Raw genomic sequence first — 15954 nt, 5'->3', positions numbered from 1 at the left:
GCGAAGAAACTGAGGGGAGAATACGAATGGGTAAGTTGAGAGGGGTACAAGTGGACTGAAAAATCGTTTTATCTTTTGTGTGTGTGTGTGTTGGATGAGAGGGAGAATTATGCTAGAAGTCTAGGGGCAGGAGTTTGTGAAATGATCCAACATAATCTTGTATGAGTTTTTATAAAACTTTGTACACACTAAGAGGTGTGGACAGATGCTTTCTAGTAAGACATAATACATAGATATATATTCTTATGGTTACAGATAATTATCTCACACCAGACTTAAAGTAACAACTTTGATTGATGTCATTATCTGCATAGAAATTCTTTGCTACCCACTTTTAAAGTCTTCCTTTTACTATTAATTCATTCAGTTTCAGAATTGTGGTGCAGATTTATTGGAGAATAGAGATTTAGGGTCCAATCCAGCAAAGCACAGAAGCACCTGGATAGTTTTTAGCATGTAAGTAGAACCACTGAGATGGATGGGAAGAATCACTAGAGCTGGTCAGGAATTTTCCAGAAAAGCTTCTATCTCCCCTCCGCCGTCGAAAATACTAATTTGTCAAAACCAGAACTTTTCATGGGAAAGTTAGTTTCAACAAATGTCTCGACCCAAAAAACATTTTGAAAAGAAAAGTTTCTAAATTGTTAAAAGATCCTGTTTGTGAATGAAAGATATGTCTTCTGGTTGACATGGACTTTTTGTTTAAAATTTTAAGATAATTAGAGTAAAATTTTACAAAATGCTCAGTTGAAACAAAATTTTTAGAAATGACTTAGAATTATTTTAAGAAATGGAATGATTTGATTGACCCGTACCAGTTCTTTTCCTCCCTCAGATATTTGGTTCATGAAATTTTTCACAATTTTGGCTTTTTTGTCCCAATTCAGGATGTGAAAAATTTCCAAAATCTCAAAAGTTTTCATGGGACAGGAAAAACATTTTGTACCCAGCTCCATGCATCACATTCTGAAAGTTGCTGGAATGATTTGGTAATAACAGAAATGTTTTAAGTTTGTTTGGCTGGCACCAAACTGGTTTGTTTTTCCTCCTGAAGTGGTGCAGCACAAAACGATGAAAGACCCCAACTTATTGCAAATCAGTTTTTAGGAGTTAAGTGTTCTAACCCACAAGAGAGGAGGTGGTTAGGGTCCTAGACCTAGGTGCTAGCCTGGGATTTTGCAGACTTCTGCTCTGTCACAAACTCCCTTTGTGACCAAGTCATTGAAGTCTGAATTTTCAAAAGGGGTAGTGATTTTTGGGTGCCCAACTTGAGACACCTTAAAAACCTAATTTTTAGAAGGGGCTTGGGAAAAAAAAATCAAGTTCTTTTAAGTGTCTCAAGTTGAGAACCCAAAAACAGAGGCACAGAAAATCACTCGCCACTTATGAAAATTTAGGCCTATTACTTGTCTTTGCCTCAGTACCTTATCTTCTAAAATGGGGTAATAGCATTTTTTTTAAACTTTCAGTGGTGTTGTGAAGATGAATACATTAAAGGTTGTGAAGCTCTCAGATACTTCAGTGATAGTAACCAAAGAAGTACCTGATGGAGAGAGTCTCATACGTTTTTCCTGTAGGCTTAATAATGCCAGCCCAACCATTCATATTTTTTAGATCTGACTACTCAAAAGGAATTTCCCATCAGATCACTTCCTGAAACTAAATTATATTAAAATGGAAATCTTCACCTAGAAGTGACCTTTGGGATGTAAAAAGAACAAATTAATATTACATCAATTGGGTTTTTATCCTGTTCGTAGAATTGTCATCAGTTTATTTATCTTTACATACACAAAACTTCAGTTTTAAGCAACCAAGGAAAGCTGAAAACAAACAAACAAACAAAACAAAAACAAAAGAAAGCCAACCAAACAAGCTCTGGATTTCTGCTCCAATGAGTTGTCATAGTTGGAAGAAAGGTCCAGGGTGTTGTTTTGATGTTTTCCAGTCTAAAAGTTGTGGAGAATTATTTAGCTGATTTAACCACTTTTGATTTTTAATGGTAACCTATTTCTTGGAAAGGGCAGTTTTTGGCCGCCAGTCTTGGCAGTGGATGTCTTGTGGCTAAGGCAGTAGGCTGGGGTTCAGGAGATAGGGGCTCAACTCCTAGCTCTCTCTCGGACCAATCACAATCTCAGTGCACCACAGGTTCTCTAGCTGTAAAATGGGGATAACTATACTTTGCAGGTATGCTGTGAGTAGTGATGAATAAATATTTGTAAAGCACTTTGGGATCTCCAGGTGTAAGGCACTGTATAAGAGCCAAGCATCATCTATCTCATAATTGAGCATTTGTAAACATGCCATTTCCCCCGTTTTGGAGGGAGAGAATCTATACTTCCAGCAAAACATCTTTTGTTTTTCTATTCTGTTGCTCCAAAAATCACTTTAATTGTATTTCACTATAATTAATAAGGTGTGGCCTTACTTATCCTTCACATTTGGCCAGGGACTTTTTGCACTGTCTCAAGCAAAGACTAGAATGGCTATTTAAGTCATTTTTAAAACAATTCTTGTCATTGAAAGGTTTAATATTTTGAACAAAGGTAGCTGTTTTAGAGGGGAACATCTGCATATAAGTATACCACAGCTCTTAATTTCTGTAAGAAATGAACAGGGAGCCCTTTTTGTCAAATAAGCCCTGTATTCGGCATTCCAGAGTCAATTTACTAAGCCACCACTGAGACTTTGAGCACCCAACCTTACACAGTCCTGATTAAATGGCAATGACTTAGCCTTTTCTCATTTTTCTGCTTTCAATGTCTACAGAAATGACTGTTCTTAACTAGAGCTGTACAAATCATGAACTTTGCAGTTGACTGGTAATTAAAAAAAAAAAACATTATTCTGAACCTCACTGAAAACAATTTTTTTTTTTATTTGGCCCAAAACAAAAGTTTTCACTTAAACTTTAAATATTTTTTATGTTTAAATGTTTTAGGATATTTCAAAATGAAGAAAATTGAATGTTTTGTTTTGAAAATGTCAAAATTAAACATTTTTAATAGGGGGAGTTTCGACATGAATAATTTGGTGAAAATTAGTTGAATTTGCAAAATGTTTTGGTGTTACTGAATCTGCATTTTTCCAGTTTTGGCTGAAAAGTTTTGCCTAGATCTATTGTTCACATTTAAGATGAGTTTTCTCTCACTCTCTCTTTCCTGCTGTGCAGATGGGTGCCTTGATAAAAGCAGACATCTTAGAAAGAGTTATTTTCTCTATATTTTCTTCTGCTATTTAGCTTCAGGACTGGTAGAAGTTCATTTTCTAAGGTGACTGCTTTTTATCTTTGCTGCACTAGCGAGGTTGCACTTTGCCTTCGTACTCAACTAAAAATGTCCTTACAGAGGAAAATGAATTAGACATTAAAAAAAAAAGTTTACCACTGCACTGGAAAAAGGCTATCTTGTCTCTTAAAAGTGAATTGCTCCTGCTAAAAATAAAAGGGCTCTTCGCTCTGCCATAACACATACAGTTCCTACCTTATTAGCAACTTTACAGGTTTAATACAATTGAACAATTCCAAGGGACCACAGGAGAGCAATGCGGCAGGGCACTTGTCTCAGGGGAGATTTAACAGCCAAAGCCAGTCTCTTATTATTAATGCAATGCAGAACTGCTAAAGAGCAAGTTCCTTTTTGTGTTAGCGTGATTAGCAACTTCCAGAATGCAAGTTACTGTCACACAGGAAACATGCTAACATGTCTCTAACACTAACTGAAAGTCACTTCAGAGATAACCTCAATTTCCTGAGCAATGGGATTCTTAGCTAGAGATGCACCAAACATAATTTAGACGGTCAATGGATTGTGGCAACTACAACAGGCCCTATTTTAAGCATTTGGCCCTCTTCTGGCAGCCTCGCTGCACTCAGGTCAGTCTTATCAACAGGATCTGGATTGCTTGAACATCTCACAAGGGAGAAACCAAATTTGGAAAAATTTCTCATTGTTTTTGTTGCTAAGGAAACCACTCTGTAAGCATCCACATCTTCAGCATATTTGTCTGACTCTGTGCCTGTCTGGCTCCCAGAATAATGGAAAAGAACTCAACCCATTGGTGGAAACTTCTACTTTCTTCCCAAATCTCAATTGTGGGTAAAAACTTCCAATTCTTTCAGTCTCTGAATACCTCTTTCAGGCACCTGCGCACATGGGAAATGACACTGTGACTTTAAATTTCCAACCTGCCTCCACATTATATCCCATCAGGGATTTAATGCTGTGGCAGGTCTGATATATAACGAAACAGATACTAAATAGCAATGCTTGAACTGCTAGATAACTCTTGTTAAGTGCTCTTCCAACAGGTAGATTGGCAGGTAATCAAATATGCTTTTATCTATACCTCTTATTTCCATCCATCCCTTTATAGCAGCAGCCATAATGAAATTGTTAACACTGGAGTGGGAAGCAGAAAATCTTGACTTGAGATGCAAGGGGCCACATATTGGTTAAATGATAGAGGGAGCAAACTTCCTCCTCTGATGGATGGTGCACAAGGCAGTCAATGTTAGAGGAGAAGAGGTAGGGTGGGAGACATGAAAGAGAGAGACAATTCAGTGGTCACATCCCCCCAACTACATAGCTCCACAGCTGTTAAAATATACTCTATATGTATGACTTTGAAAGCAGTAAGACAACCTCCAAAGAGTTGTTCTGGTTTTCATAGGCTTATTCAGGGTAATGAAAATTATTAAATGGTGTCTCAAGAATATTTTAAACTACGTGGCATAAACGCAACAAATACACATTATGAAATACTATCACAGTATAAAAATACTTGGCATATAGGTGCTTTGCGTTATCATGGTTGTGCTCCAACTCGTATTATGAAATCCAACTTGGATTACTATGTCTTTAATAACCTTAATTTTAGTTTGTTAAATCCAAAATAATGAAGTTAATTTAATACAAAATAAACCAGGAGAAATTACCTTGTCTGTCTTGGATTGGGAACCTCATTACCCTTTTGTGATTACTGAAATCACATGGTGGTTAGGTAATACAATGCTTTTTTTTTTTTTTTTTTTTTAAAACAATTTGCTCCTGTGTCATGGAATTCTGAATCGTGGAAAGCTAATTCCTTTAAGTGGAATTGGAACTATCATGTTAAGTATTGCCACACAGTAAGCAAGATTAAGAAGAAAGAGCGAAACAAATATCAAAGTAAGGAAAAGGCAGTTGGCAGAACTGTCCTTCAGCCTATGCACTTTGTAGACCATCCTCTCTCCCTGGCTCCCCCCTCCAACCTTATGCTATGTTTAGGCTGCCTGGGCCTTGGGACTGGATGCACATGGTTAAGTGGGTGCTCTTTGTCTGCTATGAGTAGATGGACTGAGAGTGTGTGGAACCTTGGTTTCACCCACTGGTGCGCTAGCTAGCCAGTGGAGCAGAGCTGGCACTGGGGAGGTGGAGGTTGTAGTAATTTGCTGCTGGTATAGACCCACAGCAAGTCACTGAACTTTTGTTCAGCATGAACTGTGGGTTGTAAACTCCGCTACTGTGAAGGAGTAGGCAGCAGAAAAAGACTTGGAGAATTGAAAATACACTTCCTTTAAATGTAGACCCGCTCAATCGATCAGGAAGTTGATATTAGTAAACCGCCCCCTCAAGTGGTCAAGTGACATAGCGCTGCATTGACGGGAACACAGATCCTGTCGGCGCAGTGCAGTGAAGACGGTGTGCAGAAGGGAAGCACAGCAGTCGACGGGGGTTACACAAGCTACTCTGCGTAGCTTGCGTAACTCCCATCGACTGCTGCCAAATCTCCAGATAAGTGTAGACCAGGGCTCAGATTACAAAGATTCCCATACCACTTGCTGTTAGGGGACTACAAGAGGTTTTCAAGGCTCGAACAGGTCTGTGCCTTAGCTAAGCTCCTAAGCTAAATGAAGTCACTTTCAGGACTGGAACAAATCTTTCAAGATTTCCAGGCTTCCAGCTAAGCCAGGCATCCAGGCTAACTTCAGTCTCAGGCTGACTGGCTTTTTCAAAGCGGGGCCAAACTCCTTTACCCTGCTGCTACTGGATTCCAGCCAATCAGCCACCAGTCTCAACGACAGCCTTCTCGGCCACAACCATTCTCTACTGGGTTGGCAGAATTTGGTATGTGAGCAGTATTACCCATGTGTTTACATTTCTTCATATGAAGAAAATGTTGACCAATAAATCCAGCCAGTACATAGGATTGAAAATGCAGCACCCATAGTGATGTCTGTCCTTCTGTCAGACTGACTCACGCACAGAACCTGAAAGGTATTCTTAAAGTGCCCCAAATTTTAGAAGACTTTGCTTTTCAACTTTGTGTTTGTGTGATAAAGTTGAGCATTGCTTTTTACAGAGGACTGAACTAAGCGGAATAACTTTGAACTACAACAGTTCTGAGGAACAAACTAACATCTTGGTAATGTGCATAAATTACCACATAATTAATACTTGCATACCAGACTTGAATAAGCTACCTTCTATTGAATGTCAAAGTTCTCTTTAGAAGAATGGGGAGAAGGTCCGTTGTTTTAAGTCAAATCCTCAAACCCAGACTTTGTCTTTCTTCTTGTCTAGTCTCTATGCCAAATTCTACCTGCAACACTCAGATAGACTTGAATGATAAAAGCTGTTTACAGTACATATAAAGGCTAAAACACTTCCAAGCTGTTGTTTTCAAGTTGTATTTATGTTTCCTAACTCCTCTTATTTTCTCATTAGAAATCCTTGCTGTGACTCAAAGAAGCATTTATTGGCAAGAGAATACTTATAACTAACATAATACCATTCAGAAAGTGGGGGAAGAGGTCACCACGGGGGAGAGTAACCATTATTCATTCTGGATATAGCAGCTCTGAGAACTACTAAAGGACTTCAGTGACTGCTACTGGCGTGATATTAAAAATGCAATATGGGCCAAATTATGCCTCCTCAGGAGCAATGGCACACTAGAGAGGGAGCAATCCTTGAGTAGCAGGGCCTGGAGCCATTATGCCTGCATGAGGAATAGTACCTCCAGGGATGTAGAGAGCAGGGTGGTGAAGAGAAGCTCTTGCTGCACATCAAGGGCCTGATCCAAATCCCTCTGAAGTCACTGGGAGCCTTATCATCAATGGACTTTGGATCAGGCCCTTAAAGAGGCCTGGAGACTTGGCTCTGCCATCACCTCATTCAGATATCATCCCTCTGTGGCTGCTCGCATGGAAGGCAACACCCTCGCTCTTTCTTGCACTGTCTATCTAAACTGTAGTCAAATTATGAGTACCCCTTGCACAGGTGTGTTGGAAGGGAAAGGGCTCCCTGTGTTTACCCCAGTCTCTAGCGCACCTGTAATAAGAGTGACCACAATATACATGGGATTTTATACTCAAATGTATATGTTCCAGGCTAATCTGATTCTGAATATTAATTGGTACTTAGATAGCATGACTCCTCTTCCAAGAGGTGTACAGACACTGTGAGGCACTTAGGCGAGCATTTTATCCTCATTTAAAAAAGACAGAGATATCTGAAGCAGAAATTTGAATTTTCAGAAGTGGCCTCTACTTTTGGGGTCTCTTTTTGTAGCCATCAATTTCAGATACCCGGGCCACAATTTCCTAATTTGAGTGACTAAACCTAACTACCTTAATAATAACACCACCACCTATAGCACTTTTCATCAGTGGATCTCAAAGTGCTTTATGAAGGAAGTCAGTATCATTATAAGCAAACTGATCTGAGGATCAACTCTACATAGCTGTTGAAGAACTGTGAGTGCTCAACACCTCTGAAAATGATGCCGTTGGTATGTAAAATTGAACATCCAAACACTGAGGCAATCAAAATTAGATTAATAGATTTTAAGACCAGAAGGGACCATTGTGATCTCCTACATAACACGAGTCTGTGTTAATTCCTGCTTCAGGTCCAATAACTATGCTTAAACTAGATCATATCTTTTAGAAAAATAGCCAATTCCGATTTAAAAATTGTCACTGAGGTAGAATTCCCCACAACCATTGATAAATTGTTACAATGATTAATTACCACCCCCCCCACACTATTAAAATGTGCACATTATTTTTAGTCTGAACTTGGATTAAAGGTCACCTTTGATAAACTGTTTCTAAGTGACTTGCTCTAGGGCTGGGGTAGGCAAACGTTTTGGCCTGAGGGCCACATTTGGATATAGAAATTGTGGGGCAGGCCATACAGAGGGGTAGGGGGAAGGGGCGGGGCTGCGTGAGGGGAGCAGACGCCACGTGGCGTAGCTTGGGGCTGGGAGCGGCTCCAGTCAGGATGCTGCTGGCCCCACTTGGTGGGAAAAAGTGGGGCTGAGAAGGGGGAGCGGCTGCTGTGCTCTGGCCAGGGCGCTGCTGGGTCCACATGGTGGGAGGGATGGGGCTGGGAGGGGGGAGTGGCTGCCATGTTCTGGCCAGACCCAGCTGGAGGGCCTGATGAAAGGCTGAGATAGGCTGTATGCGGCCCGTGGGCTGTAGTTTGCCCACCCCCACTTTAGGGTCAGAATCAGGTTTAGAACTAAGGATTCCCTGGCTCCTACTTCAATGTTCATTCCACACATCTCTTTATAATATGAAAATACACACATAAATCTACTGCATTATACAACAACAAATTACATTACCAATTGTGCACATGTATAGAGCAACTATCAAACACAAGAATGTTGATTTAAAAAAAAAACGTATTGATTTATATTGACCAAAAGAAGGGAATAGAAGTTAATCCTCATACTGAACTCTTAAAGAAAATGCTGCAAGCAGCATGATGTGGCAAAACCAAAAGTGATCCACAAAAGGGACAATATCTGTGAAAAGGACCTTTCCATAATTAAGTTGATTTTGCTAAAATCTTTTGAGATGGGGGGGGGGGGGGAAGAGGGAGAAAGGAGGAGCACAAAAAGTTTAAGATCAGTCTTAGTGATCCCACCATATGCTTGAGCATTATCATGACAGACTTGAGTGGGTTAAAAGGGCAGAGGACAAAGTAAGTGTGCTCTGAGGAATAAGTGGAGAGAGGCCAGTGGAATTTGCCAAGTAAGGGTAAAATACTACAAACACTTTCTACAAAGTGAATAAAAACACCTCACAGAGCAGACAAATAGAAGCCCAGATGCTGACAATGACTTCATTCTAATCAATAAGTCTTTTCCCTGAAAGCACTAGCTCAGTCAAAAGCTGCAAAGTACGAACAATGAATGGGTGTGAAACAATGGGTGGGTTCCAGAGTGGCTTTCCTCTCACAAGCCTGGCAACGGCTCAAAACAACATTATGAACAAAATGAAAAAATGGTCTCTGTATCAGTAATAAGTCTGACATGTCTTGTTCTTCTATCCTGTTGTTTAATCTCTCTCAGATACAAATTTATTCTCTCTCTCTCCCACACACATGCACCAACAAAATTGATAATTACATTACAAAACAATTTAGCAGGACAAATTGTGGCATTTGTGGCAAATTCAGGACTTGAGCCAGAGCCCTTTGAAGCCAACTGAAGGACTCCTGCTGATGTCAATGGAGATGGGCTGATGTAACTGAGCAGAATACCACCAAAGGTTTTCAAATGTACAGTGCGTGCCAAATTGTAATGCTGAGCAGCATGGGAGCCTGTCAGTGTATTAAGGATCCATGGAGGATTGCCCAGTCCTAGGATGGGTCAGGCAGGCATGTTAAGGGTCACAGAGGGACTCTGCAGTCATGGCCAAGTCAGATCCCAGAGAGCTGCAGAAAAGGGACAGGAGATGATACAAATACTTCTCTGTCTCCCTAGGCCATGTAGACCCCCCACCACACCTCTGGGGCTGCAAAAACCTACACAGAGCAATCCGGGAATGCAAGGACAGTGAGGCCTCGGGCAGGAATTGTCCTGTTTGATGTCATTCAGATTAAATTTACAGTGTTGCCAACTGTCCTTCTGATGTCATTCCCCACTGCCATATGCCCGGGGGAGTGGGAGTGGCTTTGCAGCCACAGAATTGCTCCTCTCCTGCTACTGCTTGATACTACCTTCTTATTTGTTGTCTCACGGTGGGGATGTTTTGTGGCCCTATATGAACATATGGGTCAGAAGTCAGACTGTGAGACTATACAAACATACAGAGGTCATTCTCTTTTTGTACAGGAATAGCCTGTAGAGAATGGCTTTAATTCTTAAATGAAAGCAGTCAAATGTAGTGCTACAAAATTTATTCTAACACTATTTGCTAGTTTCTGTTGCGCATTTCTCAGCCCCCACCAACTCTATTTAAAGTGTATTTTCTAAAAATTAAAATATAATCAGCCAAGACCAGTTTCTCCTAGCAAATATAGGTAATGGTGTTTCAAAAGAAATAGCTCATAGAAAAAAACCCTATTAGAGGCTTTCTGAATGCTGAGACAAACCAGCAGTGATTATAGCACCCTGGTGCTGTCCCCGTGCACAATTTTATTGTTGCCTTGTGCATCTGGGATGCCAACTTTACAGATTTATGTGAGTGTAAGAGGACCAGAATTGACAGAATTTTGCCAGCATAAGGAAGAGGAGGTTCATTTAAATTTGCCAAGAGCTGCCTCTCATAAAATATCTCTGAGCAAAAAGTCAAGTAGCATGGGGGGACTATTCATCTCTCTCTTGCATTAATTTTATTTTAAAGAGAAATCTCTTCCTTACAGGAGAATTTTCAATGAAAAAATGCAGTAGTTGTAAACATTAATGCAATGCTGGTAGGCTGGTAGGCTGTAAATTAGAATAGCTTTTGTTGTGACACTCCCCTGATCTTGTACATTTTGATATGCCCAGCAGTCTTAGTAGAGGTAGGCAGCTGCACACCCTCTTTCCTTTATACTCTAATGCAGAGGCTAAATACAATACTGCCTACAGTAAGGGTCTGGTATTTGATGTCCTATACCTGACATAGAGTAGATGAAATCTATGTAGGAGATTATCCTTGCATCTATTTACACTGTGAAACTCACATTTATGGCAGATTATTTTTAAACAAATGCTGCATTAGACATGGACGCAACAACAGGTACCCAGATAAACAGGATCTACTTTCTCCTGAAAAAAATACCAGTAGTTAAGTGGATATACCCTTACTGACCTCAGGCTAAAAACACATATCCCACTTATGATCCAAAGCAAAAAGAGTGGCACTTTCACTTGTTCCTAGAAGACAACAACTCACACCACTAAACCAACCCTGAACTTAATGCACATGATAACTAAGAAAGGACACAATCCATGAATGCACAAACGCTGAAATATGAAAGTCCCTTGTTGGTTGAAGTGGCTTTCAGACAGTAGAGTGCAGGTTGGCCAGCTTCTTGCTTGGTCAGAAGATTAACAGAGAACTTGAATTTGAACCCTTCTGGCTGTTCCACTTTCAAGAAATAGAACGCAAAAAAAAACAAAAAACTGAAAGAGCTGTCTAACATGCACTTGGCCAATACTTCAGTTTTAAGGTCTTTATCAGTGTGCTCTTGATTTAAATCTGTGTATCCTTTTGAATATTAGTATGGCTGGCAAGATAGCAACATCACACATAAAAATGTTCTGTATTCCAGAAAAGATGAAACTCCCAGTGGTAAAAGAAGATTTAGGTATCTCTGAAGATTTCTTATCACTGTGCAACATAACTCTCTAATGGTTCAGTGCCTTGGAGGGTCATCTGAGATCACTTATCATATAAATCAAATAGGTGGCAGGCTATAAGAGAGGAAGCCTACAGCAATTTCATATCTTTGCTCACAGCCATCAAATCTATCTTTTAGGCGGTCTACAGAGAAGATAATATGCTACTCCATTTAAACCATTCAAGAAACCTAAATCTGGATATTAACCAATTTTAAGAGGCTGCTACTAGTCTTGATTACACAATGATTCACTTAGGAAATGACTGCTTTTAAATCCTAAGACTAGGTTGTATTGGACTGATTCTAATGTACACTAAGGCTATGTCTACACAACAGCCTATGTCAGCATAATTTAAACCATCCTCCTGAGCAATATAAGTTACACTGATATAAGTGGTTGTGTTCACAGAGCTATGTCAGTCCGAGAGCTTCTCCCTCTGACATAGCTTCTGCTGCTCGTGAAGGTGAGTTTTTTTATGCTGTCCCATCAGCATAGAGCGTCTTCACCAGACGCACTGCAGCGGCGCAGCTGTTGCGGCAGTACTGTATGTATAGACATGGCCTATCACTCTGGCAGTGTAAAATAACTTACACCCATTTTAAGACTCCTTAAAGTTCAGAGTTAAAAGATGTACCTAAAAGGGCTTTCTGTAGTCACAATTGAGGTCTGGTTTACCCCAACTTACGGTGGCATAGCTACATCTCTCAGGGGTGTGAAAAATCCCCAGTGTAGACAACACAAGGTCAACAAAAAACTTCTTAAGAGATTGAGGACGGGTAGAGTACCACAGTAGCCAGGAAACCAGGAGAGGGGGACAGAGTCTGACCACACTGCTCAACAGTCAAGAGCACGGGGAGTCAGGGGGAAGAATGAGGGTGTAGGTTCCTTCAACCAATAGGAGCAGAGGAGTGGGGGTGAGCAGATTCAAATTTACCTGACACCTACAGAATTAGCCAAATACTGTTAGGAAAGATAGATCCCTGTGCAGAGCGATGAACAGCAGCCTGGCAAGAATCCCAGCTGTTGGGATTTGAGGCTAAGGCAGTTTCTCACTAGGGTACCTTTCATGTCGATCTCTGCAAGTAAGTTTAGTCCCCTAGCTAGTGGGTGCCTGGTAAAGTTTTCAGGCCCTACATTAGAATATATTTGGGATAAGCACAAAAGAGATCCCATATTTTATAGCATAGCCCCCTTCCATAACAATATACCTATGTATACTGTAGTATCCAGTTGCTTGAGAACGTCTTTCATCCTGAGTCATGAGACAAACAAAATCAGTCAGTAACTATTGGTTCCATATTTCTTTCCAATCATCCATACATATCCATTTTAATTAGAGGACTAGACCATGCACTATGAATGCACCATTAACTGTTCATTGCGCTCATCATTGCAGACATTACACATTCACAGCTTATGCATCCATAATAATGATTTTTATGATGTGAACACATACATTAAGACTGGCACCAATGACAGCAGCGTGATAGGCAGTGGTCACTGGTTAGGGGTTTAGCCTCTGCTCGCCATGACTCTAATCTTTTCCTTGGGCCACATCATGCCCTATGGCAGTCTATCTGTGATGGGGGTTGACCTGACAGGGCATCAAACAGTTGAATCTTTCTCCACTGGGATAGGGTTCTAAGAAACATATGGGGTTCATCTACTGACCCCTGTGGGTGTCCAGTCCCAGCTGGGGGTTTCCAAAGATCTTTACCCTTTCCTTCATGCCCTCAGGGAGAGTCCAGAAATGAGGGTTTTCATGCCTTTTTCAACAAGGAGGGTTGGTAGGTGAGCCCAGGCCCACCCACTTCACCGTGCTCTGGCCCAGAGCCCCATAAGAAGAACTCTAGTGGGAAAGCTTGTACTGCAGGGGCCAAACTGTTCCGACTCGCTGGATAACTTGGGGATTTCAATTTTCTGTCAGGAATCACTAACCTCTAAAGACTTAAACAACAACTCATTGAAAAAACCTGAAATCCCTACCATCAATATGAATGGAGTGAATATTGCTCTGGATTGTGAATCCAGCCCTGGTAGGAACAACTGAGTTGAATCCACTTCCACCGAGGCTGACATTAGTCCTCGGTGTGTAATTTTACAGGTGTGTTTGTGATACATAGGGAGCTATATGACATGGTAGTTTTTTAACATTTAGTTGCATTTTAAAAATATATTGTGTATGTAGAAAATTAGAAGCCCAGCAAGAACACAGAATTATAAAAATGTAGGAATGGAAGGGACTTCGATAGGTCATCTAGTTCAGTGCTGTGCACTAGGGCAGGACTGATTATTATCTAGACCATCCCAAAAGTTAACCTGTTCTTAAAAAAATTCCACAACCTCCGTAGGTAATTTGTTCCAGAGGTTAACTACACAAAATCTTCCTTGCTGAAATTTAAGCCCATTACTTTTTTTCCTGTCCTCAGTGGAAAAGGAGAACAATTTATCACCCTCTTCTTTATAATAATCTTTCACATACTTAAAGATTGTTATGTCCACCCTCAATCTTCTCTTCTCCAGACGAAACAAATCCAGTTTTTTCAGGCTTTCCACCTAGGTCATATATTCTAGATCTTTAGTCATTTTTGTTTCTCTCCTCTGGACTTTCTCCAATTTGTCCAATCTTTCCCATAGTGTGGTGCTCAGAATGGGACACAATACTCCATTTGAGGCCTTACCAGGGCTGCGTAGAGTGGAAGAATTACTTCTCGTGTTTGCTTACAACACTCTTGCTAATACAGCTCATAATGCATTTTTTGCAACAGTATCACATTGTTGCCTCATTTAGTTTGTGATCCACTATAACTCCCAGATCCTTTTCTGCAGTTCTTCCCTGGCTATCATTTCCCATTTTGTATTTGTGCAATTAATTATTCCTTCCTAAATATAGTGCTTTGCATTTGTTCTTACTGAAGTTCTTCTGATTCATTTCAGACCATTTCTCCAGTTTGTCAAGATGATTTTGAATTGTAATCCTATACTCCAAAATGCTTGCAACTCCTCCCAGCGTGGTATCATCTGCAAACTTTATAAGTATTCTCTCTGTCATTATCCATGTCGTTTATGATGATATTGAAGAAAATTAGACCCAGGATAGATCCCTGCAGGACCCCACTCACTATGCCCTTCTAGCTTGATTGTGAATCATTGCTAATTACTCTCTGAGTCCTTTTCCGATTCGTTGTGCACCCACCTTATAGTAGGTTTGTTTCTCTAGTTTGTTTATGAGAAGGTCAAGTGAGACAGTAGCAAAAACCTTACTAAAGTTGTGATATATCACATCTACCGCTTCCCACATCCACAAGGCTTGTTATCCTGTCAAAGAAGAATATTAGGTTGGTTTGATATGATTTGATCTTGACAAATCCACATTAACCGTTACTTATCACCTTTTTTCTTTTCTAAGTGCTTACAAATTGATTATTTGTTACATTATCTTTCTGGGTACCAAATTTAAGCTGACTGGGTGTATAACACATTCAGTTGTCCTTAGTCCCCTTTTTATAGATATGTACTATATTTGCCCTTTTCCAGTCCCTTGGGATCTCTCCCGTCCTCCACGAGTTTTCAAAGATAATTGCTAATGGCTCAAAGATTTCTTCAGCCAGTTCCTTAAATATTTTAGGATGTATTTCATCAGGCCCTGTCAACTTGAAGATATCTAACTTGTCTAAGTAATTCCTAACTTGTTCCTTTCCTATTTTAGCTTCACATCCTACCCCATTTACACTGATCACTATGTAGTCATCACTGGTAACTTTTTTGGTGAAAAATGAAATAAGAAAGGCATTTAATTCTTTGGTTATTCCTGCATTTTCTGCTATTGTCTTCTCTCCTCAGTGAGTAATGGGCCTACCCTGTTCTTGGTCTTCCTTTTGCTTCTAATATATTTGAAAATGTTTTCTTGTTATCCTCTATGTCCGTAGCTACTTTAATCTCATTTTATGCCTTGGCCTTTCTAATTCTGTCCTATATGTTTTTGGGTTTTTTTTAATATTCATCCTTCATAATTTGACCTAGTTTCCACTTTTTGTAAGACTCTCTTGAGTTTCAGGTCATTAAAGATCTCCTGATCAAGCCGAGGTGGTCTCTTACTATACTTCCTATATTTCATATGCATTGGGATAGTTTGCTTTTGTACTTTTAATAATTTCTCTTTAAAAAACTGCCAACTCTCCTGAACTCTTTTTTTCCTCTTGCTTCCCATGGGATCTTACCGTCCAATTCTCCAAGTTTGCCAAAGTCGGCCTCCTTGAAGTGCACTGTCTTTATTCTGCAATTTTCCCTCCTACCATTCTTTAGGCTATGTCTACACTGATGGCAGCAAATTCGCCACCGTCCGATCGA

General features: G+C 40.2%; 1 protein-coding gene across 2 annotated transcripts in view; it reads right to left on the bottom strand.

Annotated features, from left to right (window-relative positions):
• The window catches only part of TMEFF2 (transmembrane protein with EGF like and two follistatin like domains 2), a 173816-nt gene that overhangs the window by 70431 nt on the left and 87431 nt on the right, over window positions 1-15954 (bottom strand). The gene's annotated exons all lie outside the window — the stretch shown is intronic.

This window comes from Emydura macquarii, unplaced genomic scaffold (assembly GCF_026122565.2).
Source record: "Emydura macquarii macquarii isolate MOO-44397 ecotype Brisbane River unplaced genomic scaffold, CSIRO-AGI_Emac_v2 contig_1253, whole genome shotgun sequence".
Lineage (NCBI taxonomy): Eukaryota > Metazoa > Chordata > Testudines > Chelidae > Emydura > Emydura macquarii.
This window is presented reverse-complemented; position numbering and strand designations above follow the sequence as displayed.